Below are 25787 nucleotides of genomic sequence, written 5' to 3' on the forward strand. Positions count from 1 at the left end.
GTAGGTTATTGGGTATCATAGTGAGAGGAGACACTTCTACTTCTATCTCTTTATTATTTATGGTTCTTCATAACCAGGATCAGTGGTCTCTGATTCAAAGCACATACAGTATCCTGTAAGACAGAACCCATTCCTTTCAGGATGTCGACTCACAACTGGTGCAGTAACTGAGTCTTCAGCAAGCTATTCCACCTTCCAATTAGTCCAGCCACTTCCAGGTGATAGGGTGTGTGGCAAGAACAATTAATTCCATGGGCATGATTCCATTTCTGCACTTTCTTTGCGATGAAATGAGTTCCTTGGTCAGAATTAATACTACAGGGAATGCCAAGATGGTAGCTAAAGCATTCAGTGAGTCCGCAGATGATGGTTCTGGCGGACGCATTATGGTCAGAGAAGGCAAATAGATATCCAGAACATGTACCTTTTCCCAGGAGGATGGATCTCAGCTCCTTCCAAGGTGGAAGAGATCCAATGTAGTCAACCTGCTACCAGGTGTTTGGCTAGTTTCCCCAAGGAATGGTGTCTATTGGGAACTCAGTTTGATCTCTTCTCTTGATAGATTAGGCACTCAGCAGTAGCTTTAGCCGAGTTGACCTTATGGGGAAATTCTTGTTGTTGATCCTGTGCATAGCTTCCACTTCTGTCTCCATGACAACTTTGTTAATGGACTCATTAAGCATGCGCTGGGGTGGCTTGGGAAAGGGAATGACTGACATTCACTGAATGCATCATTTGGTCTACCTGATTATTAAGAACCTCCTCTGCAGTGGATACCCTTTGTGGAGGCATTCATATGGGCACAAATATCCTCATGGTGTGCGCCCATTCTGAGGGGGTCCATTCATCTGCTTCTTCCCCAGACTTCTTTTTCACCAATCTTCCAATTATGTTTCTTATAAGTTCATGACCGTATGGCCAAAATATATGGTCTGCCCATGGATTAATATAGATCCTTCTGGCCTTCTCTCACTCTAGACATAGTAGACAGCCAGATGTATTACTTGAAATTTTGCCCATTGGGAAGATTTTCCTTTATTATTGCCCTTCAGGATCACCCATGAGTAGGGCTGTTGTGCAGCGGTTGTCCACATTGAGGTGGTACCAGAATTTTTTGCATACTCATCTGTAAAAGAGAATTGAGTTTTCTCTTCCTTAGTCAACTGGTTATAAAAAAAAAACACCCCAGGAAGCCAAAGGCATTGATTAAGAGAAGGGAGGTGATGCAATAGAAGTTGATGTCAAAGGAGTCTGAGCCACATCTGCTTGTGCAACCTACTTGTACCTTCTGGACCTGTGCAAGCCTGGCCTCTTATACACTGTTTCCATTTTATGACAGATTTATATTGCATGTGTGCAAGCTTATGTTTAGATGGGTCAGGCAACACCCAGTTCATGATGAGAAGCTCAGGCCATATGTCCTGTGACTAGGTGTTCAGTCTCTACTAAGGCCCAGTGGCAAGTCAGAAGCTGTTTCTAAAAAGGAGAATAGAACAGAACAGATGTGGAAGAGGTCATAGATTTGCTCCAAAATCCTAGGGGTCTGTGCTGTGATTCTCCTATTGGTACTTTTCAGAGGCTCCACAGAGCATCCCTATTTGCCATAGGCACTTCAGATATCATTAGCTATGCTAGATCATAAGGCCAAGCTGGTAGAGTGGCTTCTATTGCAGCCCAAACTTGCTGTAGAGCCTTCTCTTGCTCTGGTTTTCACTTGAAACTGACTTACAGATAACTCTTAGATGGGTCCAATCTCACACTTACATGTGATATATATCATCTCCAAAGTCCAAAAAAGGCCTACTAAGTATTGTATCTATTTTCATTGTAAGTGGTGCAAGGTAGTGTAACCTGTTTTTCACCTTAGAGGAGATAATCTTGACATACTTCAGACCATTGAATCCCCAACACTTTATCTCTCACCCTTTGTTCATATATGTCCTTCTAAGGTGTCTAAAATACTTGTTACTTTCTGTTCATCAGATCCAGCGAGCAAAATGTCATCAATGCAGTGGCCCAGTGTGATGCTTTGTGGACTCTCAAGACAATCAAGATCTCTGTGGATTATGTTATGGCAGAGAACAGGAGAATTGATGTGTTCTTGAGGCATGGCTGGGAAGGTAGACTGTCATCCCTGATAGGTAAAAGCAAGCTGCTTCTGATTGTCCTTATACATTGGTATGGGGTGCAGGGAGGCATTAGGCATAAGTCGCTGCTTACTAAGTGCCGGGGCCGTGTTAATTGTTCCAGTAAAGATACTGCACCTGAAGCAGCAACTTCAGTGGGGATCACCACCTGATGAAGTTTATAATAGTTAGGATCTCATTTTTCAAGATCCATCTGACTTCTGCATGGGAGAAACTGGAAAGCTAAATGGGAGATATAATAAGTAACAGTATTCCTACTTTTTTCAAGATTTCAAAGGCATTAATCTTTGCAATTTCCCCAGTGATGTGGTATTGCTTCCGATTCACCACAGCAGTAAGAGGGGAAGTTCCAAGTGTTTCTGCTTAGTCTTTCCTACCATAATGATCCTCATCCCATTGCTCAGGGAGCCAATATGGGGATTCTGCAAGTTGTCAAGTATGTCTATTTAAATAACAAATTTAGAAACTGAGAACATAACCCACAGGGTAGATTTGTGGACAGACTGGGTCTACCATGAGTCTGACTTGAGCTGAAATGCTATTACTTGACACTACAACCCCATTTTGGACCACAGTAACATTTTGGGTCCCCAGGAATTAGCATCAGTTCAGGGCCCGTGGATAGTAATCTCTGAAAATTTCTTTTTCCTTATAACACAGTCACTCTAGCAAGTGGCTGCAGGTCCTTTGGGGGAATGCTTAGAGGAAGATTCACTGTGTGTACCTGAGACAATAGTGCAGAGCCATTCTTCAGTAATACCCCACATCCCCTACAATAGAAGGGCTCTTTGTGTGTGAATTGACTTAGGTTTCAAAACTGAGTGAGAGCCATGACTCTTCACAGTCGAGACTGCCAGATTTTTGGCTACCAGATCTAGAATTTTTCCTGTTACAGAAGTCAAACAGTTCTCTAGTAGGGTGCCCATCTATTTCATTCGTAGGACTCCATGATCAATTAAACATTATCAAAGACCTCTGTGGACCAAGACGTTCTACTTACTGGGACATTCCCTACTGCCCTTTAAGATAGATGTGCCCACCTGGTCTTAGTTAAGTGCTGCCATTTGTCTTCCACTACTTCAGGATCCCATCATTTTCATTGGAATCAGGGAGCCTGTATCAATGGTGACACTCCCTGTGGTTGAATCTGTCATTCAAAGAGATCAACCACAGAGCTTTCAGGGACACATGTGCTCCCCTCTTGAGGCCTTAGTCAAGGCAGTGTCTCCTGGGCCTTCTCATGGAACACAGTTGGTGGGTGGGTGTGCAGGCTGCACATGATAAATCCAGTCAAAACTTCTCATGTCCCTATGCCTTTGAATTTCCTCCTCCATGTAATTCAGGCATATAAATCCAGGCTCTGGCATCCCAGTCTCATTAGATGACACTCACTGCTGGTTCAAGTTTTAGTCAGTCACCAAGTAAGCAGTTAGAGACATCTCCAGGGGCATGAGATGACACATTAGATCTGGAGTCTCTATTAAGATCAACAGTGTCAATGAATTTGCTCACTATGGTGCTCTTGGTCTCCTTATTCATGAACAGGGGCTGGTTGTCCCTCTGCAGCCATCACTCAGGACCCTGTTCACACCTTAGGTGTGTCTTTTAAAAAACAATAATTAGGGACTTCCCTGGTGGTCCAGTGGTAAAGAATCCGCCTTCCAACGCAGGGGACGTGGGTTTCAATCCCTGGTCGGGGAACTAAGATCCCACATGCCGTGGGGCAACTGAGCCTGCGTGCCCCAACTACTGAGTTCACGTGCCTCAAAGAGAGAGCCTGCGTGCCACAAACTACAGAGCTCACACACCCTGGAGCCTGCGCTCCGCAACTGGAGAGAGAAAACCCGCACGCCACAAATGGAGAGAAACACGAGCAGACAGCACGCCGTAACGATAAAATCCCACATGCCTAAGATCCCGTGTGTCGCAACTAAAACCCAACGCAGTCAAAAAAAAAAAAAGAAAGAAGGAAAGAAAATGTTTTTATTAAGGTATAACTGACATACAACATTATACTGTGTACAGCATAATCATTCCCTATTTCTATGTATTGTGAAATGATCACCATTTCGATTCCACATATAAGTGAGATCATATGTGAATTTCTGTTCCACTGGGTCCCCAATGATGCCTCTGCCCACTCACCTGACTGCCCCTGTCTCCTTCTTCCCCTTATGAATCTATGAGGCCATAAAATGTTCTAACTGGCAGGAATTGTAGGTATACATTTGGAAGTTGTCTATATATACTTATGGCTCATATAAATGATACAAAGAGAGCAACGAGAATGATCCTGTAAGATGCCACCCTTCTGCTGCCTCCCCTCCTAACTAGCTCTTGAGTCTGCCCACTTCTCTATCCTCACTTCCACATGCCAGCCCAGGTACCTTCATCTCTTATCTCTTACCTGTAAAGGTGTTCTAATTGTCCTCCAGCATAATCTGTTCTCTCTCTGTAGCAAATGTGTTGTTTTTAAAAGTTATTATTCATAAACAATAAAATTCACTGAACACTATATAGTGTTCAGTTCTGTGAATTTTGACAAACACACACAGTCAGGTAACCACCACTATAATCAAAATATAAAACAATTCTGTCACGCTAAAATATTCCCCCATGACCCTTGGCAGTCAACCCCACCAACTCCACTTACCCCCTGGCAGCCACTGATCTGTTTTCTATCCGTGTAGTCATGGCTTTTCTGAAGTATCCTATAAATAAGATAATATAGTAGGTACTCTTTGGAGTCTGTTTCACTCAGCAACATTCTTATGAGATTCATCCATGTTGTTATGTGTATCAGTGATGTGCTTCTTTTTGCTGCTGAGGAGCATTGAAGGGATGTACAGGGTTTATTTACCCCCTGACCAGTCAATGGGCATCTGGATTGTTTCATGATTATACATAAAACCACTGCAAACGTTCATCTCCATTATTTTTTTGGTGTGTGTGAACATGTGTTTAATTTCACCTGGGGAAGTACCTAGAGGGATTGCTGGGCTGCACAGTAAGAGTATTTCTAACTTCATAACAAAGCTGCCAAACTGCTTTTCTTATTTGTTCATTTATTTATATTGAGGCATAATTGACATACACCATTATATTAGTTTCCGGTGTACAACATAACGATTGTCAAAATAGTTGTAACCATTTGCACAGAGCTCTATGAGAGTTCCTGTTGCTCCACATCCTTACCAGCACTTGGTATGGTATTTTTTTTTTTTTTTTTTGCAGTACGCGGGCCTCTCACTGTTGTGGCCCCTCCCGTTGCAGAGCACAGGCTCCAGACGCACAGGCTCAGCAGCCATGGCTCACGGGCCCAGCCGCTCCGCTACATGTGGCATCTTCCCGGACCAGGGCACGAACCCGTGTCCCCTGCATCGGCAGGCGGACTCTCAACCACTGCGCCACCAGGGAAGCCCTTTTTTGTTTTTTTTAGTAAGAGGGTTCTTTGAAAAATTCTGATTTGATCACTTCACGCTCCTCCTTCACACTCCTGCTGATCCTTTATTGCTTCTTATTGCTCAAAATTCTCAAAGTGGCCTTAAAGATTCTGTACTTTTGCTACAGTTTTTCCCACTAAGTTCAGACTTGCTCTCAGACCAGGTCCTCACCTGCCCTTAACCCCACACATCAGACTGGGCCCCTCTTATGTCATCATGTATCCATAGCAGTGGTAATAAGGTAATTAACTTTGTAACTAGACATGGAATATCTGTCTCCAGCTTTAAAATATTAGCTACATGAGGGCAGGTCATGGTCTTGGTCATCACCGTATCTGCAGAGCCAGAACAGAGCCTGCACATAGTAGGTGCTTAGTATGGATCTCTTGGGCAAGAGATCTCATTTAGTTGTCTCAACAGCCTTGAATGGGGAAGATGATGGTTTTCATTTTACAGAAAGGCTCAGAGAGGTGCGGTAAATTGCCCATGTCACTCGGCTGGAGCCCAGATTTGAGTCCTGGTCATTCTGAAGCTATTCCTCTCCTCTCAGTCATCTGGTCTGGAGGCCCTCTGCTCCAAGGTTTACAAATGGCTGGGAGGAACTGGAGCCTAGAGAGGAGGAAGCCACCTGCTGGGAGTCACCCAGAGCCTCGCCTATCTGTTGGTTTTCTCTTTACAGTAAATATATGTATGTTTCCAAAGCCAGTGAACTAAACTGCTAAATCAGCAGGGAACAGCCTTATGTCCCAGGGATATTTTCCTAAGGTCTTCCAGGAAGACAAAATAGGTAGGATGGGCCATAAGATCTTGTCATTTCCGTAATTTCATTGCCTCCGCATGACAACGCTGTGTTTTCACCCATTTTACAATGGGGAAAAGTGACGCTCAAGCAAAGGGAAAGACCTGCCCAAGTCATAGCCACTCTGCCATGTTTATCCATCTTAGAGGAGTTACCATGAGGGGTGTTTTAGGAGGAAGGAGGGATGCTTATGGTTCTCAGATTTCATCATGCACCAATGTCACCAGAGTGTCTGTAAAGCCCAGATCCATGGTCTCCACCCCCAGAGAGTCTGATTAGTGGGTCAGTGTGGGGCCTGAGAATCTGCATTTGTAACAAGGTGCTGGTAAAGCTGGGATGGGAGCATACTTTGGGGATCACAGCCTTATGGCATACTTGTTTCTTTAGGTTAGTGGGGCCTCTGATGGCCCCTGGAACCCTAATAATAATAATATCCAACATTTTGTTGAGCAGTCACTACATGCTCAACACTGTTCTTATGACCTCACACACAATGACTCACTTAAACCCACAATATCCACATTTTCCACATGGGGAAATCTGAGGCACAGCCATGTTAGGTAACTTGCTCAAGTTTGTATCACCTGTAAGAACTGGAGCGGGGCTTTGAACGCAGGCAGTCTGGCTCCAAAGCCCACACTCATGAGCACCACACTCTTGTCCCACACTCATTAGTATCTGCCCTTCCACTAAGACTGAGGGGCTAGTCCTACTCAAGTACTCTTCAGGGCACAAGCCAGAGGGCATATTCACCATTTGGTTTACAGCTACCCTCCCTGCCCCCAATTTAGTTCCTGGACTACATTTAAATGGAATGCAAACTTTCCTCAGTTCTCAAGGAAGTGACAGTTGACACCTCTGTGGGCATTTGGGGAGCCCAAATTTGGGGAGCCCAAATTTCCGGTGTAATGCTACTTGCTGACAACTCCTCAGCTAGATGCAGTCAGCAATTATATACTGTCAGAGGCTTATAAATAGCTTCCCCCTTGGAGTTAGTGGCTCTGGAAGGCAAAGGTGTCTTCAAAAGGATTCTGTAGAGACAAACTAGCGATGACACCAGAGGGTCAGGAGAACAAAGCTTTATGTTGAATAGTGGCCCAAAACAACACTTTTATACTGGGAGGAAGAGCCATTGGCACTTCATGATAGTGCAAAAAAAAAAAAAAAAATGCAGATGTCAACTTTCTTGAGGGTGTCATGAATGGCTAAAAGTGGCACATTTAGCTACATAATCCCAGAGAACATCAGAGGGAAGAATAATGTCAGAACTGGAGAGAGCCCTAAGAATCTGTGAGTAGCCCCTTCCTATTCTGTAAGGAATATGAGGCCCAGTGAGGTCAGGTCCTGCTTAAGGTCACACAGCAAATCAGTTGTCTTGGCCTCCCATCCAGTAAATGGGCTCAGGGACCTGGGAGGTAAGATGCAGGTCTAGGCAAAGGCAGGCACACAGAAAAGGTGGACTTACAGAAGAGACCGGTTTTGTCTTACTCTGTCCAACTTGCATAATCAACAGAGGGGATATTTCTTTCTTTCTTTCTTTTTTTAAATTTATTTATTTTATTTATTTTTGGCTGTGTTAGGTCTTCATTGCTGCGCACGGGCTTTCTCTAGTTGCGGCGAGCAGGGGCTACTCTTTGTTGCAGTACGCGGGCTTCTCATTGCAGTGGCTTCTCTTGTTGTGGAGCAGGAGCTCTAGGCGTGCGAGTTCAGTAGTTGTGGTGCATGGGCTTAGTTGCTCCACGGCATGTGGGATCTTCCCAGACCAGGGGTTGAACCTGTGTTCCCTGCATTGGCAGATGGATTCTTAACCACTGTGCCACCAGGGATGTCCCGGAGGGGATATTTCTAATACACACATTTTTCAGGTTGTTTCCCTGTTTAAGAGCTTTCAATGCCTTCCTATGGGACAGGATGAAGTCCAAACCCTTGTGGAATGGATAAAGTTCAAGCTCACACGGGGCAGCACAGGGCATGAACTTTGGAGTCAGGGAGACCTAGGTTCAAGTCTTGACTTTGCCACTTATTAGCTGTATAACCTTCAGTAAGTTACTAAATCACATGCTCAGCTTCAGCTGCAAATCAGGATAACTATAGCAACTAGTTTCACATATTTGAGAGGATGAGATAAGAGAATACAAGTAAAAGTACTTAGCAGAGAGCTTGACTCATAGCATTCATTGCTACTAATATTACCATTAATTATTCTATCTGTGGCATTCAAGACCCTCCATGATTTGGTCCTAGCCTACCTTTCCAGTCTTATGTTTTTTCCTGCTTCCCTCTCACACTGTAGGAAGGGCTGTTACACCTCCTCAGCGCTAGGCTCTCTGTGCTTTCCATCTCGAAAGCTCTTTATTCTTCTGGCCTTTGAGACTCAGCTCAGGTGTCTCCTCCCCTGGGAAATATTTCCTGACTCCTAGTTGGTGTTATGAGACTTTTTTGTGAAGAAAAAGTCAATCACAGAACTGACCCCAGAGGTTAAGAACGCGAGCTTGGAGTTTTCAGCAGCCTGAGTCGGAGTCCTGATTCTGCCAGTTACTTGCTGTGCGCCTTGGAGCAGGCCTCTCTAAGCTCTGGTTCCTTATGGATATAATTACAATGATCTCAGGACTTTTGTGAGATGATCTCCGTAAAGGGCTTAGTACAGGCTCTGGTACATAGTAAGTACTGAACTACAGTACTTACCAGTTATCATTAAGTAGCTGTTATTTTAACAAAGAGTGAGCTGTTAAGTACCTAACTGTACTTGGTTGCACTTCACCCTGGGCTACTGCTTAACCTATAGGTTATATCTCACGAGCTTTTAAGTATAAAGCAAGTCTGTGCCTCTGTCCATTTATCTGCCGTCCATCCATCTCCTCACCATCCATTCATCTTTCAACTATCCAACCATTTATTCACCTACCATTCTTCCAGCCCCCATCTACCCATCCATCCACTCTACATCTATCTAGCCACCATCGTCCTTTCATCTACCTACCGTCCCTCCATCTCTCCTCTACTTTCCATTCATGCACCACCCATCCCTCTCTCCACAATCTACCCACCACACACCATCTACCCACCCTTCCATCCTCTCCATCAGTATAGGATGAGCAGCTGTTATTCTTCAGAACTTGTGAACAGGTAGAGAGAAATCAATGAAGACAGTGGGATGTCATAGAAACATTAGGAGCTTTGGCATCAGATAGACATGAATTCTACACCAGGCCAACTCCATGACCTCTAACGTTATTTTCCTGCGAGAGTGTAGCAGGACACTTCTCAAAACACATTTGTCTGGGGCTTCCCTGGTGGCACAGTGGTTGAGAGTCCGCCTGCCGATGCAGGGGACACAGGTTTGTGCCCCGGTCCGGGAAGATCCCACATACCGCGGAGCGGCTGGGCCCGTGAGCCATGGCCGCTGAGCCTGTGCGTCTGGAGCCTGTGCTCCGCAACGGGAGAGGCCACAACAGTGAGAGGCCCGCGTACCGCAAAAAAAAACACATTTGTCTGTAACAAACGTCCTTATGTTCACCTGAGCATCTCCTTGGGCTTGATTCTAGGCTGATTCCCAGCCAGAGATGAATTAGTTCCCATTCTTGCCCTGTAGAGCTCACTCCGATGCCTGTACTGTGTGTATGAGCATCAGTGCTACCTTGAAACATATTTTATAGGGGACTCCTTTATAATTGTTTGCATTATTGTTTCGCTTCCCACTGCACTTTTCCCTCTCTCCCCACCTTGAGAGCAGGGACAGTTTTCTTGGCCCTTTGTATCTACCTCCATATCTAACACCACATGCAGCTCTCCCTGATTGCTTGTCTACCTCTGTCACCCCGAACGGTTGGTAATAACAATAATAATAATAGCTGTCATTTACTGAGGCCTTGCTATGTACCAGGTTTTCCTCTTGCATTCATTATTTCACTTGAGCTTTACCACAATGTTATTAAGCAGGTACTTTTTCACTCCATTTTATTGATGAGGGAACTGAGGCTCAAAGAAGCAGAGTCACTGGCCCAAGATTACAAAGCTGCTAACTGGCAGAGCCAAGAGTGAATGCAGGAAGTCTGATGCCAGAGCCCATGCTTTTCCCCGTGACACTGCACCACCCCCTCTGCTATCAGACGAACGGATATGACTATATTTATCACACTTGCGTCAAAGGATGGTCTGAACACAATAAAATGAAATAGCTGGAGAGTGCTTTAAAAAAAAAAAAAGAAGAAGTTAGGAGTTCAAAGGAAAACATTGCCATTAAACCTTGGGAATTTTCAGAAGTTATTTAATAGTGCAGGTTCCCTGACATTATCATTCAGTACCATCTCACCTCTATTAATACCTCCCAAGGGATTGGTGTTGACGACAAACTAGTGGTAATTGGGAGGAAATTACCTTCAAGATCTTCTGGAGAGAAACTTAAATCTCTGCCTTGCAGATAAAGCCAGTTTCTGGGAAGTTCAATTCTGATGCCTCCATTTGATGCAATGACAGAGAAGTGAAAAGCATTGATCTTTGGGGGATCTGGGATTCTGGAGACCTGGATCTGCAGCTTGTCAGTCTCCCCTTCTAGACCCAAGTGTCTCCTGGGGCCAGGGCTGGGCTCTGTCCACTTCTGTATTTCTGGTTCATTGTAGGTATTCCAGATCGTGGTGGCAAAGCTTTCCCAGGAAGCACCCTGTGTAAGATGATGCTAATCCTTAAAGTAACCACTGTTGCTGGGAGGAAAGAGCTTTATCTGAACCTGGGTGAATGGCTACCCCAGAGGCAGTAGGGGAAGCAGAGTTAACCCAATTCAAACCACATTGAATGGGTTCCCAGATGAAAAGGGCTTTCTATTAATCGAAGGAGGTGGGGGGAGGGGCTCTACAACTACAGGTGTCCACAAGTCAAGCACCCAAATTCAACAGTTGGAGCAAGACCTCCTTCTGCTCCATCACACAGCAGACAGCACAAACTGTGATCACCTTATCTTGTGCTAACAAGAAAATAGCAGCACTCATTAGCTGGGTGATAACTTTCCTGTCAAATCAAGAGAAACTCAAGACAGTGGAATTATGTATCCATTAAAAAGAACGGGGTACATGATAATGACAGTTGACATTTACTATGTCAGCAACTCTGATAAGCACTTTGCAGGCATCATCTCATTTAATTCAACAGGCTCATGAGGTAGGTTCTATTATTATCACCCTTTGACAGAGAAGGTGCTTGGAAAAGTTGAGTCACCTTCCCAAATGGATTGTGTAGATCAGACTCCAGAGCCAACTCCCTTAACCACCAGCTTTTTATTTTGAAAAATGTCAAGGCTACTGAAGACTGGCAAGAAAAGTACAGTGAACCCCCATACGTCCTTTACCCAGTTTCACCAGTTGCTAATACTTTGCCATATTTGCACTACATTCAGGAAATTCGACATTAATACGTTCATTAATACATTCTATACATTATATATTCAAAGTTACATTCTATATTCAAATTTCTCCAACTGTCCCCCAAAGTTCCTTTTTAGCTAGTGTCTTTCCAATCTACAATTCCCCTACATTTAGTTGTCAAATCTCTTTAGTTACCTTCAATCTAGAACAGTTCATTTCCCCCCTCCCATAATATTGATCTTTTTGAAGAGTCTAGGAGGCTCTCTCACATTCTGGATTTGTCTATTTCCTTCTGGTTAGATTCAAGATGTATGTTTTTAGTGGGAATGACTTGGAAGTAATGTTGCGTCCCTGTTAGTGCATCACATAAAAAGACGTGTGGTATCAGAGTGGCCCTCATTCATGATGTCAAATTTGACCCTTTGGTTAGAGCAGTGTTCATCAGATTAATCATTGTACAGGAACCCCCTCCCTCTGTAAATAAGTAACCTGTGCAGTGATACTTGGAGACTGTGTGAGTATCCTACTCTTCATATACATGAAGACTTCATATATAAGTCTATTGCACATAAAGACTTATGTGTACAGACATGGGCTGTGTCCATAGTACATTATTAGATTAAGAAAGCAAGTGGTAGAACAGTGTGGGTAATTACAACCTTCCCTCCTTTGTAAGCGATTATACATGTAAATAATGCATAGGAGAAAGGTGTTGATTGGGAAGGGCCTGATTGGTTGGGCTGTTTATTTGTGGGAAACCTCAGCTGTGAGTACCTGTGGGCCTTTTCTCTTAGGTTGCTCATTTTTCCCAGAGTAGAAACCTTCCAGTTGCCTGCCTGGTGGAGTAACATCCTGACTCTCAGAGTAGAGAGGAGAATGAGGCCTCAGCCTTCAGATTATATCTCTTTCTTAACTCAGCCTCTTCCTGATTTCTGGATGGAACCCCCCAAGGCCAGAGTCTCTTGCTTCAAGCCTGAAAGACACCCTCTAACCTGCCTGACTAGGGGTCCTCACTCAGAGGTCTAATCACTTCTTTTACAGACTTTTTACAAACTTGCCATTTCCTGCCCTATCTGTACCCTATTTTAAGAGGCCCATGACACCTCCAATTCCTGAGCCTTTGGGGGAATCCAGAACATAAAGTTGATGGCTTTTCTGCTTCTCCACTGCCTTGCACAGGGTTCAGATTTCTTAGGTTGGCTGAGTCAGTCACTATTTGCCCATTTGTTGCATAACGTCTATGTTTTATTGCTGTTCTCTTCTCCCTCATTCTCTCCACCCTGTGGGCCGCCTCTTTTATCTCTTTACTTTAATTGTAGTGGGAATTTGAGAGGGTGCAGAGGAAGTGCATGTGCTTCATTGGTTATGCTTAACCCTAACTCTATACCTTATATAGTTCTGTATGGTTTCAATTTTTTATTTTATTTTTTCTTTTGCTTTTTTGTTTCAATTTTTTAAAATGAGACTTTATTTTGTAAAACAAACTAAAATGTTATATACATAATATTAACATTTAGTGTGTATATGTGTGTGTATATATATATATATATATATATATACACTTTTTTTTTAAAAGACACATACAAGAGGCATAATAGTCAGAAGACTTGTGATTTCAAGTGAGAGAAATTCAACTCGAACCATTTTAAGTAAAAGGGAGGATTTATTGGCTAACGTAACTGAAATCTCCAAGGTGAGGGCCTGGGAACTCTACAAGCGCTGATGTCGTCAGGAAGCTCTCTTTCCATCTTTGAATTTCTCTTACGTCTTTGATTTCTTGTTACAGCCTTTCTCCACTGCTCTCCATCTGCATATTTTTCCACCTGCAAAATGGGGCTGTCAGGAAACATGAGTGATGGAAAGGGCTGCAAATTAATGCATTCAGCAAACATAGAAGGTTTCTGAAATCCTAACCAGTAATAAGCATAATTGCTTTTCAGAAATCTACACAAAGCCCCCGCCCCCAAGAACAGTCACACAATAAAGCAGTGGAGAATTTTCAGCTCTGCATCAGGAACTGCCTGCCCTGAGAAAATGGGAAGGATCTGAGTGGATGAGTCAGTCGTCAGCCTTGGTACAGGCTGATCCCTGCCCAGGCCCCAGGGAGCTGTGCCCCACTTGAGGGCTGCTCCAGGCTCCTTGTTCTCAAGGCGGGGCGTTGGGAGTGCTGGAGGAACCGGTCTCAAGGTCACGTTTTCCTACCTTTCATGCTGACTTGGCTGTGTGTCTGTGTTGGAACTCTCCAGCTTTTACAGACTGAGTGCTGTTCTGCAGGTTGAAGGATGGGATAGGGTCTATTTGTGCAGCAGATACCGGGAGAATTGGAGAATGTGGTGCCATCAGTGAGAAGCACAGGGAACAGCATGAGGGAAGGCACTGGAGCAGGAAGACGTGCTGCAAGTTCAGGGTCAGTAGGTAGTTCGTGTTGCCGTGGCAGCGTCTTTTAGAGCTCCTGAGAGAGTGTGAGGGTAGGACGGCAAACAAATTATTGTATTTCTTTTAGCCTCGGCTTTCTCACCTATAAAATGAGGCAGCATTAGCCCCTGTCCTTATAGATGTTAAAAGCCTGGAAGAACATTTTTCTTTTCATTTTTTCCCCTGTTTTTTGTATGGAAATAAATACTTCGATAAGTCTGCGGAGGATGACAGACACATACTTGCCCTTATCAAGGCATGTTTAAACCACCTAAGGAGGTTCCTATGCTGCTGTACAGACAGGGAGAGGAATGTATTCTGCTCCTGAGAGGGACAGAGAAAGCAAGAACCGATGAGGTTGCCCAGAAGGTGCGCAGTAAGCCTCTTGCCTGCTTCCTGCGGCTCCCAAGTCTTTATTCATGTTGACAAAACTTAAAAGTGCTCTGTGTGAGTAAAGCTCTTGGACAAACAAGTGAAGAAGCAGAGTAGATAAGGGGATGAAACAAAGACTTTCCTGCAGGGGCTTCCCTGGTGGCTCCGTGGTTAAGAATTCGCCCGCCAATGCAGGGGACATGGGTTCCAGCCCTGGTCCGGGAAGATCCCACATGCCACGGAGCAACTAAGTCCGTGTGCCACAACTAATGAGCCTGCGCTCTAGAGCCCACATGCCACAACTACTGAGCCCACAAGCCACAACTACTGAGCCCACGTGCCACAACTACTGAAGCCCGCATGCCTAGAGCCCATGCTCCACAACAAGAGAAGCCACCGCAATGAGAAGCCCGCGCACCGCAACGAAAAGTAGCCCCTGCTCGCCTCAGCTAGAGAAATCCTGCGCATAGCAATGAAGACCCACTGCAGCCAAATAAATAAATAAATAAAATTATATATAAAAAAAACTAATCCAGTGTTATAAAATCAATAAAAAGAAATATCCGCAAAGGTAGCCACCCAGATGTTGATTGTGATTTTCTCTGGGTGAGCAGGGTTGTGTTTTTGCTTATTGTCTTCTTTTTACTTGAATATTGCGGTAGTTTTTAGATATGCCTGCAAATTCTTTGATACCCTTGCCAGCAAAAGACGGGGTCTGTGTCCGCTCCCATTGAATCTGGAGTGACCCTAGTGACTGAATGCCCATTGGAGTGTGGTGGAAGTGATGCTATGTGACTTCCAGTGCTGGGTCAGAAAAGGCCATAAAGTTTTGGTCTAGTTTTTTGGGACACAAGCCTTGGTGCCTTGAGCTTCCATGTAAAAATTCTGAGGCAGCCATGCTATGAGGAAGCCCAGGCCACACGGACAGTCCATATATATGTGTTCCAGCCCCAGCTGAGGTTCCAGCCTATAGCCAGCTTCAAAGGCCAGACATGTAAGTCCAGTTACCTCTAGATAATTCTGCCCCAGCAATCAAGTCAATCCCAACATTTGGTCTTCCCAGTTGAGGGTTCATGGTGGAGCAAATACATGCCATCCCCACTGTGCCTTTTCCAAATTCTTGACCCACAGAATGTGGGAGCTTAATAAGACTGTTATTTTAAGCTACTAAATTTTGGAATGGTTCATTACACAGCAGTAGATAGTTGAAATATAGATATTTTCTGATTTTCTGTAATGATCAAGGGTTGTTTTATGTTAAAAAAATGGAAAAGGTTACTCTTAAAATTTTCAGGCATAGAAAAAAATTCATAGCACCATCTGGGAACAGAAATTTGTCTTTCATCTACCTGTTCCTCCAGGTTAGGGGTGACAGACATCACTTGACTCCATATTCTACTGCTTGCTGTGGTGGTGGAGGGGGTGGCAATATGATTGAATCAATCCTGGAGTCTTTGTGACCCCTGATATCCTGAATTATTGAATTCTTAGAAGCAGCTGTCTTATCTAATAAGTTAAAAACAATTTCAGCCTAGTTGCAAAAGTTGACAACTCTTTGAAAAACAGTTTGGACGCAGTGTAGTACATGAGTTAAGATGCTTTTGAAAGTAAGCTTGAAAATAAAAACAAACAACAAAAAATCCAATTTAAAGTGGCTTAGACAAGAAAGGGAATTTATTGACTTAACATAGCTCAAAACCTGAGTGGTAAGTTTCAGGTGAGGCTTAATCCAGCAGCAATGTGACCACCTCAGTTTCTTTTCCTGAATTTCGAAAATTCAGTGGATCTGAATCTGGTTGGCCCTGATGGGCCTGGCTTTGATCATGTGACCATCCCTGAATCCATCACTGTGTGTGGCAGTTGGTGGGTGGAGGCAGTAGGTTATCCTGATTGGATTAAACTAGAGATTTACTCACGGGATTGAGGGTTGGGTCAATCCCATCTAAACTCTATGAGTGACACATTCTGGGTCTTATTAGGAAGGGGGAAGAGAAAAGTGTGGAGTGAGACACATATGCCTATAAAAATAGACACATGACTCTTTATGCCCCTGTTCCAGTAGCCCTACTAATAGGGAAATATTCTAAAACACAAGAAAAGTCATATTTATGGAGATGTTCACTGTTATTTTTAAGAGCAGAAAGCCAGAAACATCCTCAATGTTCGGTCACTCATTTCTTCCACAGGTACTATAGCTCTTTTACAATGGGTAGGCCTTTGTATAGATTAGAGAGACACATGCCTATACTAAGACACAATATGGATGTAACACTCAAGGTTCAGAGAGGAAGAGATAGTATATGCGCAACTTCACCAAGGTAATAAGTGTGAATACTGTAGACACAAAGTGTGCTGCGGGAGTTCAGAGGAGATGCACCCAACTAGGAGTTATGGAACGACAGCAGGAAGTCTTCCTGGAGGAAGTGAGGCTGAAAAGGCCAGTGAGAGTTAACCACTCAAGGGGAGTAGAAATGGTTATGGGTAGTGGCAGGGGTGGAGGTGGGGTGGGGATTAAGAAAAATACCAATGCCTGGGTCCTACCCCCACAGGTTTGGTTTCTGTTGGACTGGGGTGGGACCTGGAGAGCCCTGTCATTGTTTAAAAGAATAAGCTGGGACTTCCCTGGTGGCACAGTGGTTAAGAATCCGCTTGCCAATGCAGGGGACAAGGGTTCGAGCCTTGGTCCGGGAAGATCCCACGTGCCACGGAGCAACTAAGCCCATGCACCACAATTGCTGAGCCTGTGCTCTAGAGCCCGCGAGCCACAACTACTGAGCCCATGTGCCACAACTACTGAAGCCCACATGTCTAGAGCCCGTGCTCCACAACAAGAGAAGCCACCGCAATGATGAGAAGCTCGCGCACCGCAACGAAGAGTAGCCCCCACTCGCTGCAACTAGAGAAAAGCCCACATGCAGCAACAAAGACCCAACGCAGCCAAAAATAAATAAATTTATAAAAAAAGAATAAGCTGATAAGCTCCTTGGGTTGGATGGAACATGAGACCCTCCAGACCATGGCTTAGTGTCAGGAGGTGAGTGCTATGGTGTGGACACTGAGACAAGGAGAGGAGTACGTTCTGGTTCTGAAGTGAATTAGGCATGGTGATGGGGTGGGGTGCTGCCAGCTGTTTGTGCATCCTCCCTCCTCTCTCCCTCCCTCCTCCTGGAGTGCCTATGGGGTCAGGCAGTTCCCAGCTACCGCCCAGCCCTTCAGGACCCCTCCCCTCCCCATGAACTTAAGTTAGATTGTTCATCTGATTACTATTGTTACGAATCTTTTCTTCAACATAAGAGAAGAGCATGGATTCAGTCCATAAACGCTATACAGCACTGTACCTCCTATATATAAATACCTGGCACTCAACAGTAACTAAGGATCAAAGAAGCAGTTTCCCTCTGTCCTTAAGGTTGGGCCAGGGGGATCATCACAGTTAAGAAAAGGGTACCAGGAGGGTGCTAAAAGAATTCTGGGGTGGATCTGTGACCCTCTGGATCTGGGTTTGTTTTCTGAGTTCAAGGCCTGATTCCACCAGTTAGTAGAAGTGTGACCTTGGGCAAGTCTTTATGTCACACATTTTTTCATCTGAAAAATGGGGAGATTGTGGGAAGGGGAATAATAACATCTCTCTGTAGTAGTAGTAGTAGTAGTAGTAGTAGTAGTAGCAGTAGTAGTGAGTTACTACATATAAGTGCTTTTTGTCCCTGGCACATAATGAACACTGAAAAAGCTTTAGTTATGACGATAATGACGATGATTCTTGAGTGTTTACTCTGTGCCAGGCTTTACATTTATTGTCTTGTTCCAGATTCACACAAACTCCAGAAGACAGAATATATATATATATATATATATATATATATATATATATTTACCCATAGAGGTGAGAGCTTGGGCTCAGAGACTTTAAATAACTTGCCAAGGTCACACAGCAAGTACATGATGAGGCTGGTATTTGAATCTCCATCTATTTGATTTCAGAATCTAAATCCTTAACCACCCACTATCCTTCCTCCTGTCAGTCAGCAGCCCCACCAGACTTTGAATAACATGGGGGCGAAAAGCACGTCTTATTAACTTTCATACCCTCCAACACTGCACTCCCATTCCCAAGCGCTCCTCCCAGAGTCGGTATCAGGAAATGTTTGCTGAATGAATTGCTCTCTCCTCCCACTCCTGGCACTTCCAGTCCTTCAAGGGCCTTCACCTCCACATCCTTGAACCAGCTTTGACTAAACACAAAAGAAGGAGTGATGAAAAAAAGTCTTTCTCACCAAGGATACAATTAATCAGAATGCTTCAGTTGTGCACATACCTCTGTATAAATACATATACTTGTATCTATATAAAGAGTAGCACTCACAAAGTTTGCTGGCTCAATGATGCGGTTGAATGGGAGACTGACAGTATGATTCATGGCTCAGGTCAAATTTAACTCTAACCTGTTCGTGCAAGACAGATTTACTTCCAGAGCCCTTTCTGCTGCATAATTGCCTTGAGTCCACCTTCTCCCCAGGGAGAGGATATATTCACATCAGCCCACAGCCTCTTGCTGCCACACAGCCAAGTCAGATCTGGATTCTTTTGGCTACTTTCCCAGCAGTGTGGGCCCAGGTAAGATCCAACCAGGCAGTCTTTGCCAGCAAAGGAAGGAGGAGTAATCAGAAGCTGTAGCAGGAGGCAGCCTGCCAGGAAACCTGGGAATATGAGATGAGAAGCCTCAGGGATAGTGGTCTAGAGAATGTCTCTTGTCCGTCCATCCATCCATCCATCCATCGCATCTGGCTCCTCATCTGTAAGATCCACCCATCTATCTGTTTATTCATTCATCCATCCATTACATTCTTCCATCCATTATATCCACCTATCCATCACATTCATTTGTCTATCCCTTCAGGCATAAAATGCTTACTGAGCACCTACTCTGTGCCAGACACTGTGCTGAAGACTGGGGATAAATAGAGTGAATGAGTCAGATACTTTGCCTTCATGGAGCTTACATTCTAGCATGAGTTCAGACAATAAACAGATAATCATTCCAATATCTTTTTAGTCATAGACTCCAAGAAGTGCTATAGAAAAGGGGTAGGCGGTGTTAAGAGATCCTGGGGGATCTGGGGAACTTGACCTAGGAGCCGCTGAATGGAGCAAAGTGACCTGAGTGCCACAAGGTGGGGAGAGTGACAGGAGACTGGGTTAGGGAGGCATTGAGAAGCTGGATCACGCAGTGTCTTGGAAAGATTCCATTTTTCCCAGTTGTTCCATTTTCTCTGAAGAAATGGGAGTTTCATAGCTTTTTGTAACAGAAAGATTGTGAACAGTGGAGAAAAGCACGGAGCTAAGCTGAACTCTTGGCTTTTCCATTCTACAGATGTATGACCTCAGGTTAGGCAAGCCATTTAACTTCTCTGAACCTCAGATTTTTCTCCTCTTTCTTCCTTTGTTCAATATTTTTAGAGCACCTATTACGTGTCAGGTGATTTTCTGGACACTGGTGGTATTCCAATGACCAAAACAGAACAAACTCACTGAGTTGTTATAAAGATTAAATGAGATAATGCATATAAAACATTTGGTACCACACCTAGTCTATTGTATCTGCTTATTAGATGGTGGATGTTTGATTTTTATTTAAAATTAATCAAGGAACACTTTCTTAATGTTGTTCAGTATATCTGGAACCCCAAGTAAATAGCGGCTAGAATTTTCCCCTTCAGTCCAAGCGTCCCCATTCTCCTTTTCTACCAACTCAGAAACCTGAGAGGCGTCCTTCATTCCTCTCTCTTTCTCATAACTGATAGCCGGTCAGTCACCAAGTTCTGCCCTTCCTGTCTTCTGTATCACTCAGATGTATCTGCTCACCTCCAGGCCCCATTCACTGACATAGTTTGGGGCTCTTAAACTCATACCTGTCTGACAGACATTGTTAATTGCTTATCCAACATATACATTTCTTCCTTCTTCCATTCTAAAAACATTATTATTTTGTTTCCATCTGTAATGTGTATAATCTCAGATTACTCACTTTCTGAGTCTCTTTTCCACTTAGAAGACACAGTTCTGACCAAGGAGATGAAAGCAAAAGTCTGCTGGAGGTAAAAGAAATAGAAGTAGAGCCTTATATCTGTCCTGAGTTTTTCTTTCTTTGAACATGGATGTGATGTTTGGAGCTGTGGGAGCCATCTTGGACCATGAAGTGACAACCATGAAGATAAAAGCCAATGTAATAGAACAAAAAGACAAACAAAAACCGCCTGGATCTTGGTGAAATATTTAACAGCAGTAACTGCTGACCTTTGTTTTTCTTGTGAGAAGAATAAACCCTTCTTTTGTGTAAGCCACCATTATTTGGATTTTCTGTTACTTAGAGTCAAACGGATTCCAAATTGTCTACCTGTTTTATTATAACAGCCTCCCAACTCACCTCCTCCAGGTTTAGCTCTCTAATTCATCCTCTGCATGACAGCCACAGGTATGTTGTGAAATACACAAATCTGATCACTTTTCAAAGTTTTCCCATCACCTACAATAGTCCCTGGGCATTGTGCTATTTTCTGGCTAATAAGGATTTTCAGACAGCATCTCAGCATCTTGATCAGCTTTTTTTTTTTTCCTGATGAATATTGAGATATTAATCATTCAACTCATGTGACACTGGTGTTATTGCAATAGTGTTTTAAATAAAAGTATAATTTAACTTTACCTGAACTTGAAGAAAAAAAGAAACTGAAGTGAAATTGAAGTAACTGCTGACTTTTGAGTAATTTTTCTTCACCCAAGGGATATTATTTCTTAATGATCACTCTAAGGGAATTATTAGGCAGATATAACAATTATATTTATTTATTTATTTAGGCTGCGTTGGGTTTTCATTGCTGCGTGCAGGCTTTCTCTAGCGTGGCGATCGGGGGCTACTCTTTGTTGCGGTGCGCGGGCTTCTCATTGCAGTGGCTTCTCATTGTGGAGTGTGGGCTCTACGCACACGGGCTTCAGTAGTTGTGGCACACAGGCTCAGCAGTTGTGGCTCGTAGGCTCTAGAGTGCAGGCTCAGTAGTTGTGGTGCATGGGCTTAGTTGCTCTGCGGCATGTGGGATCTTCCCAGACCAGGGCTCGAACCTGTGTCCCCCTGCATTGACAGGCAGATTCTTAACCACTGCGCCACTAGGGAAGTCCAGATAAAACAATTAAATGCAATATGGGATCCTGGATTGGATTCTGAACCAGAAAAAGGACATCAGTGGGAAAATTGGTGATATTTTAATAAAGTCTATAGTTCCATTAGTAGTGTTATATCAGTGCTGATTTAATGGTTTTGATCATTGTACTGTGGTCATGTAAACTAATGAAGGGCATACCACATTCTCTGTATTATTGTTTTCAACTTTTCTATAATTCTAAAATTGTTTCAAAATAAAAAGCTTTAAAAATCACTTTAAGGTTAAGAAAAAAATTATAAAACACAGATTAGTTTTTAATTATGTTTTTTTTCTAGAGAGTATGGAATTACTCCCTGTTATGAAACATGATGGCATTAGCACCCTTATAATTCTTTTTATTTTCTCTTCCCAAACTTACAAATTTTTGTTATTTTTATATTGTCAAGATTTAGAACGTTGATGTCTTTTTTGGCAATCAATCATAATTATTACTGGAGCTGTTTAATCTTAATTACATATTTAAATAATTCTGTGCTCACCACTAGTTCTTTTGTTTCCTGAATTTTTAATTTTGATTTATCTCTTTGTTGGCTGGATTTCATAAGTAAGTACTATTTTCAAGAATGTCTTTTTGCTCCTGTGTTTCCTGGACTCACATTGACAATGTCTGGGTGTTGCCATTTCATTCATAAAAATGAACACGGCTGGGTATAAAATTATGGGGTTTTGGTTTGGAATTTTGTAGACATTGCTCTACAGTTTTCTGTTATTGAGGCTTTAACAAATTTAGATAGAATGGCAATGACTTTTTTGATATACTGTTTTATGACATTTAATACATGTAATTTTTATATAACCACAACCAGAATCAGAATACAGAACAGTTCCATCATCCCTCCCAAGTTTCCTCATGCTGCACCTTTATAGACAAACCTTCCCTCAAAACCAGAAACCCCTGACAACCACAGATCTCTTCTTTGTCCCTGTAATTTTGCCACATAGATGTCACATAAATGAGATGATGCAGTACGTAACCTTCTGACACTGACTTTTTTCATTCAACATAATGCGTCTGAAATACATCCGTATTGTTATGTGTATCAACATTTCCGTCTTTTTTATTGCTTAGTGGTAGTCTGGTCCACAGTTTACTTATCAGTGGTTGAGGGACAGAGTGGCTGTACCATTTCCTTCCCACCAATAATGTATGAGAGTTCCAGTTGCTCTGAATCTTCAACAGTAGTTAATATTGTTGGGTTTTTCCTTCCTTCATTGTAGCTATTCTAATAGGTGTATAATGGTATCTCAATACAGTTTTAATTTGCATTTCCATAGGGGCTATTGATGTTGGGCACCTTTTCATATGCTTATTTACTATTCATAGATCTTTTCTGGTAAAGTAGCTGTTAAAATATCTGGCCTATGTTTTTGTCTTCTTATTGTTTAATTTTGAGAGTTCTTTGTACATTTTGAATACAAGTGCTTTACAAAATATATGTTTTGCAATATTTTCTCCCCATATTTAGTTTGTTTTTCATTCTCTTGCCAGAGCAAACATTTAAAATTTTCATGAAGTCCAATTTATCAGTAATTTTTTTTTAACATCTTTATGGAGTATAATTGCTTTACAATGGTGTGCTAGTTTCTGCTTTTTAACAAAGTGAATCAGCTATACATATACATATATCCCCATATCCACTCCCCCTTGCATCTCTCTCCCAACCTCCCTATCCCACCCCTCTGGGTGGTCACAAAGCACCGACCTGGTCTCCCTGAGCTATGCAGCTGCTTCCCACTAGCTATTTTACATTTGGTAGTGTATATATGTCCATGCCACTCTCTCACTTTGTCCCAGCTTACCCTTCCAACTCCCCGTGTCCTCAAGTCCTTTCTCTACATCTACGTCTTTATTCCTGTCCTGCCCTTAGGCTTTTCAGAGCCTTTTATTTTTTTTTAGATTCCATATATATGTGTTAGCATATGGTATTTGTTTTTCTCTCTCTGACTTACTTCACCCTGTATGACAGACTCTAGGTCCATCCACCTCACTACAAATAACTCAATTTCATTTCTTTTTATGGCTGAGTAATATTCCATTGTATATATGTGCCACATCTTCTTTATCCATTCATCTGTCGATGGACACTTAGGTTTCTTCCATGTCCTGGCTATTGTAAGTAGAGCTGCAATGAACATTGTGGTACATGACTCTTTTTGAATTATGGTTTTCTCAGGGTATATGCCCAGTAGTGGGATTGCTGGGTCATATGGTAGTTCTATTTTTAGTTTTTTAAGGAACCTCCATACTGTTCTCCATAGTGGCTGTATCAATTTACATGCCCACCAACAGTGCAAGAGGGTTCCCTTTTCTCCGCACCCTCTCCAGTATTTATTGTTTGTAGATTTTTTGATGATGGCCATTCTTACTGGTGTGAGGTGATACCTCATTGTAGTTTTGATTTGCATTTCTGTAATGATTAGTGATGTTGAGCATCCTTTCATGTGTTTGTTGATAATCTGTATATCTTCTTTGGAGAAATGTCTATTAAAGTCTTCTGCCCATTTTTGGATTGCGTTGTTTGTTTTTTTTGATATTGAGCTGCATGAGCTGCTTGTAAATTTTGGAGATTAATCCTTTGTCAGTTGCTTCATTTGCAAATGTTTTCTCCCATTCTGAGGGTTGTCTTTTCGTCTTGTTTATGTTTTCCTTTGCTGTGCAAAAGCTTTTAAGTTTCATTAGGTCCCATTTGTTTATCTTTGTTTTTATTTCCATTTCCCTTGGAGGTGGGTCAAAAAGGATCTTGCTGTGATTTATGTCATAGAGTGTCCTGCCTATGTTTTCCTCTAAGAGTTTTATAGTGTCTGGCCTTACATTTAGGTCTTTAATCCATTTTGAATTTATTTTTGTGCGTGGTGTTGGTGTTAGGGAGTGTTCTAATTTCATTCTTTTACATGTAGCTGTCCAGTTTTCCCAGCACCATTTATTGAAGAGGATGTCTTTTCTCCATTGTATATTATTGCCTCCTTTATCGAAAATAAGGTGACCATATGTGCATGGGTTTATCTCTGGGCTTTCTATCCTTATCAGTAATTGCTTTTTTTTTTTTTTTGCAGTACGCCAGGCCTCTCACTGTTGTGGCCTCTCCCGTTGTGGAGCACAGGCTCCGGACGCGCAGGCTCAGCGGCCATGGCTCACGGACCCAGCTGCCCCGCGGCATGTGGGATCTTCGCGGACCGGGGCACGAACCCGTGTCCCCTGCATCGGCAGGCGGACTCTCAACCACTGCGCCACCAGGGAAGCCCCCTCCTTACCCGTAATTTTTAATGGATCATGCTTTTGGTGTCATATAAATGAACTCTTTGCTTAACTGGAGATGATGAACATTTCTCTTCTGTTTTATTTTTAATAAATTTATTTATTTTTGGCTGTGTTGGGTCTTTGTTGTTGTGCGCGGGCTTTCTCTAGTTGTGGCGATCGAGGGCTACTCTTCATTGCAGTGCACGGGCTTCTCATCACAGTGGCTTCTCCTGTTGCAGAGTATGCACTCTAGGCATGGAGGCTTCAGTACTTGTGGCACATGGGCTCAGAGGTTGTGGCTCATAGGCTCTAGAGCGCAGGCTCCGTAGTTGTGGTGCATGGGCCTAGTTGTTCCGTGGCATGTGAGATCTTCCTGGACCAGGGCTCAAACCTGTGTCTCCTGCATTGGCAGGCTGACTCTTAACCACTGTGCCACCAGGGAAGCCTCTCTTATGTTTTCTTTTAAATGTTTTTATGTTTTACATCCTTCTGTGATCATTTTGAGTTAATTTTTGTATAAGATGTGTGGTAAAAGTTGAGGTTTATTTATTTTTATTTATTTATTTATTATTTATTTTTGGCTGCGTTGGGTTTTCATTGCTGTGTGCAGGCTTTCTCTAGTTGCGTATTTATTTATTTTTGCATGTGAATGTCCAATTGTTCCAACACTATTTGTTGAAAAGACTATCTGTTCTCCATTGAATTGCTTTTGTAACGCTGCTGAAAAGCAGTTGACCATATTTATGTGGCTCCCTCTTCTATACTCTCTATTCTGTTCTATTGATCTATGTGTCTGTGC

At 42.9% G+C, this 25787-nt stretch overlaps 1 long non-coding RNA gene across 2 annotated transcripts in view; it reads left to right on the forward strand.

Annotated features, from left to right (window-relative positions):
• Nucleotides 1–25117, forward strand: part of LOC111184365 (uncharacterized) — a 59954-nt gene extending 34837 nt beyond the window's left edge. The window contains exons 5-6 of one of the 2 annotated variants that reach the window (XR_002647247.2): nt 1984–2141; nt 24805–25117. This is a non-coding gene — a long non-coding RNA (uncharacterized LOC111184365). The other variant, XR_002647245.2, reaches the window with a different exon arrangement.
• Nucleotides 25118–25787: the final 670 nt, after the last annotated feature.

This window comes from Delphinapterus leucas, chromosome 15 (assembly GCF_059928025.1).
Source record: "Delphinapterus leucas isolate spDelLeu-1000000601 "Yukka" chromosome 15, BTC_Dleu_Yukka2, whole genome shotgun sequence".
Taxonomy (NCBI): domain Eukaryota; kingdom Metazoa; phylum Chordata; class Mammalia; order Artiodactyla; family Monodontidae; genus Delphinapterus; species Delphinapterus leucas.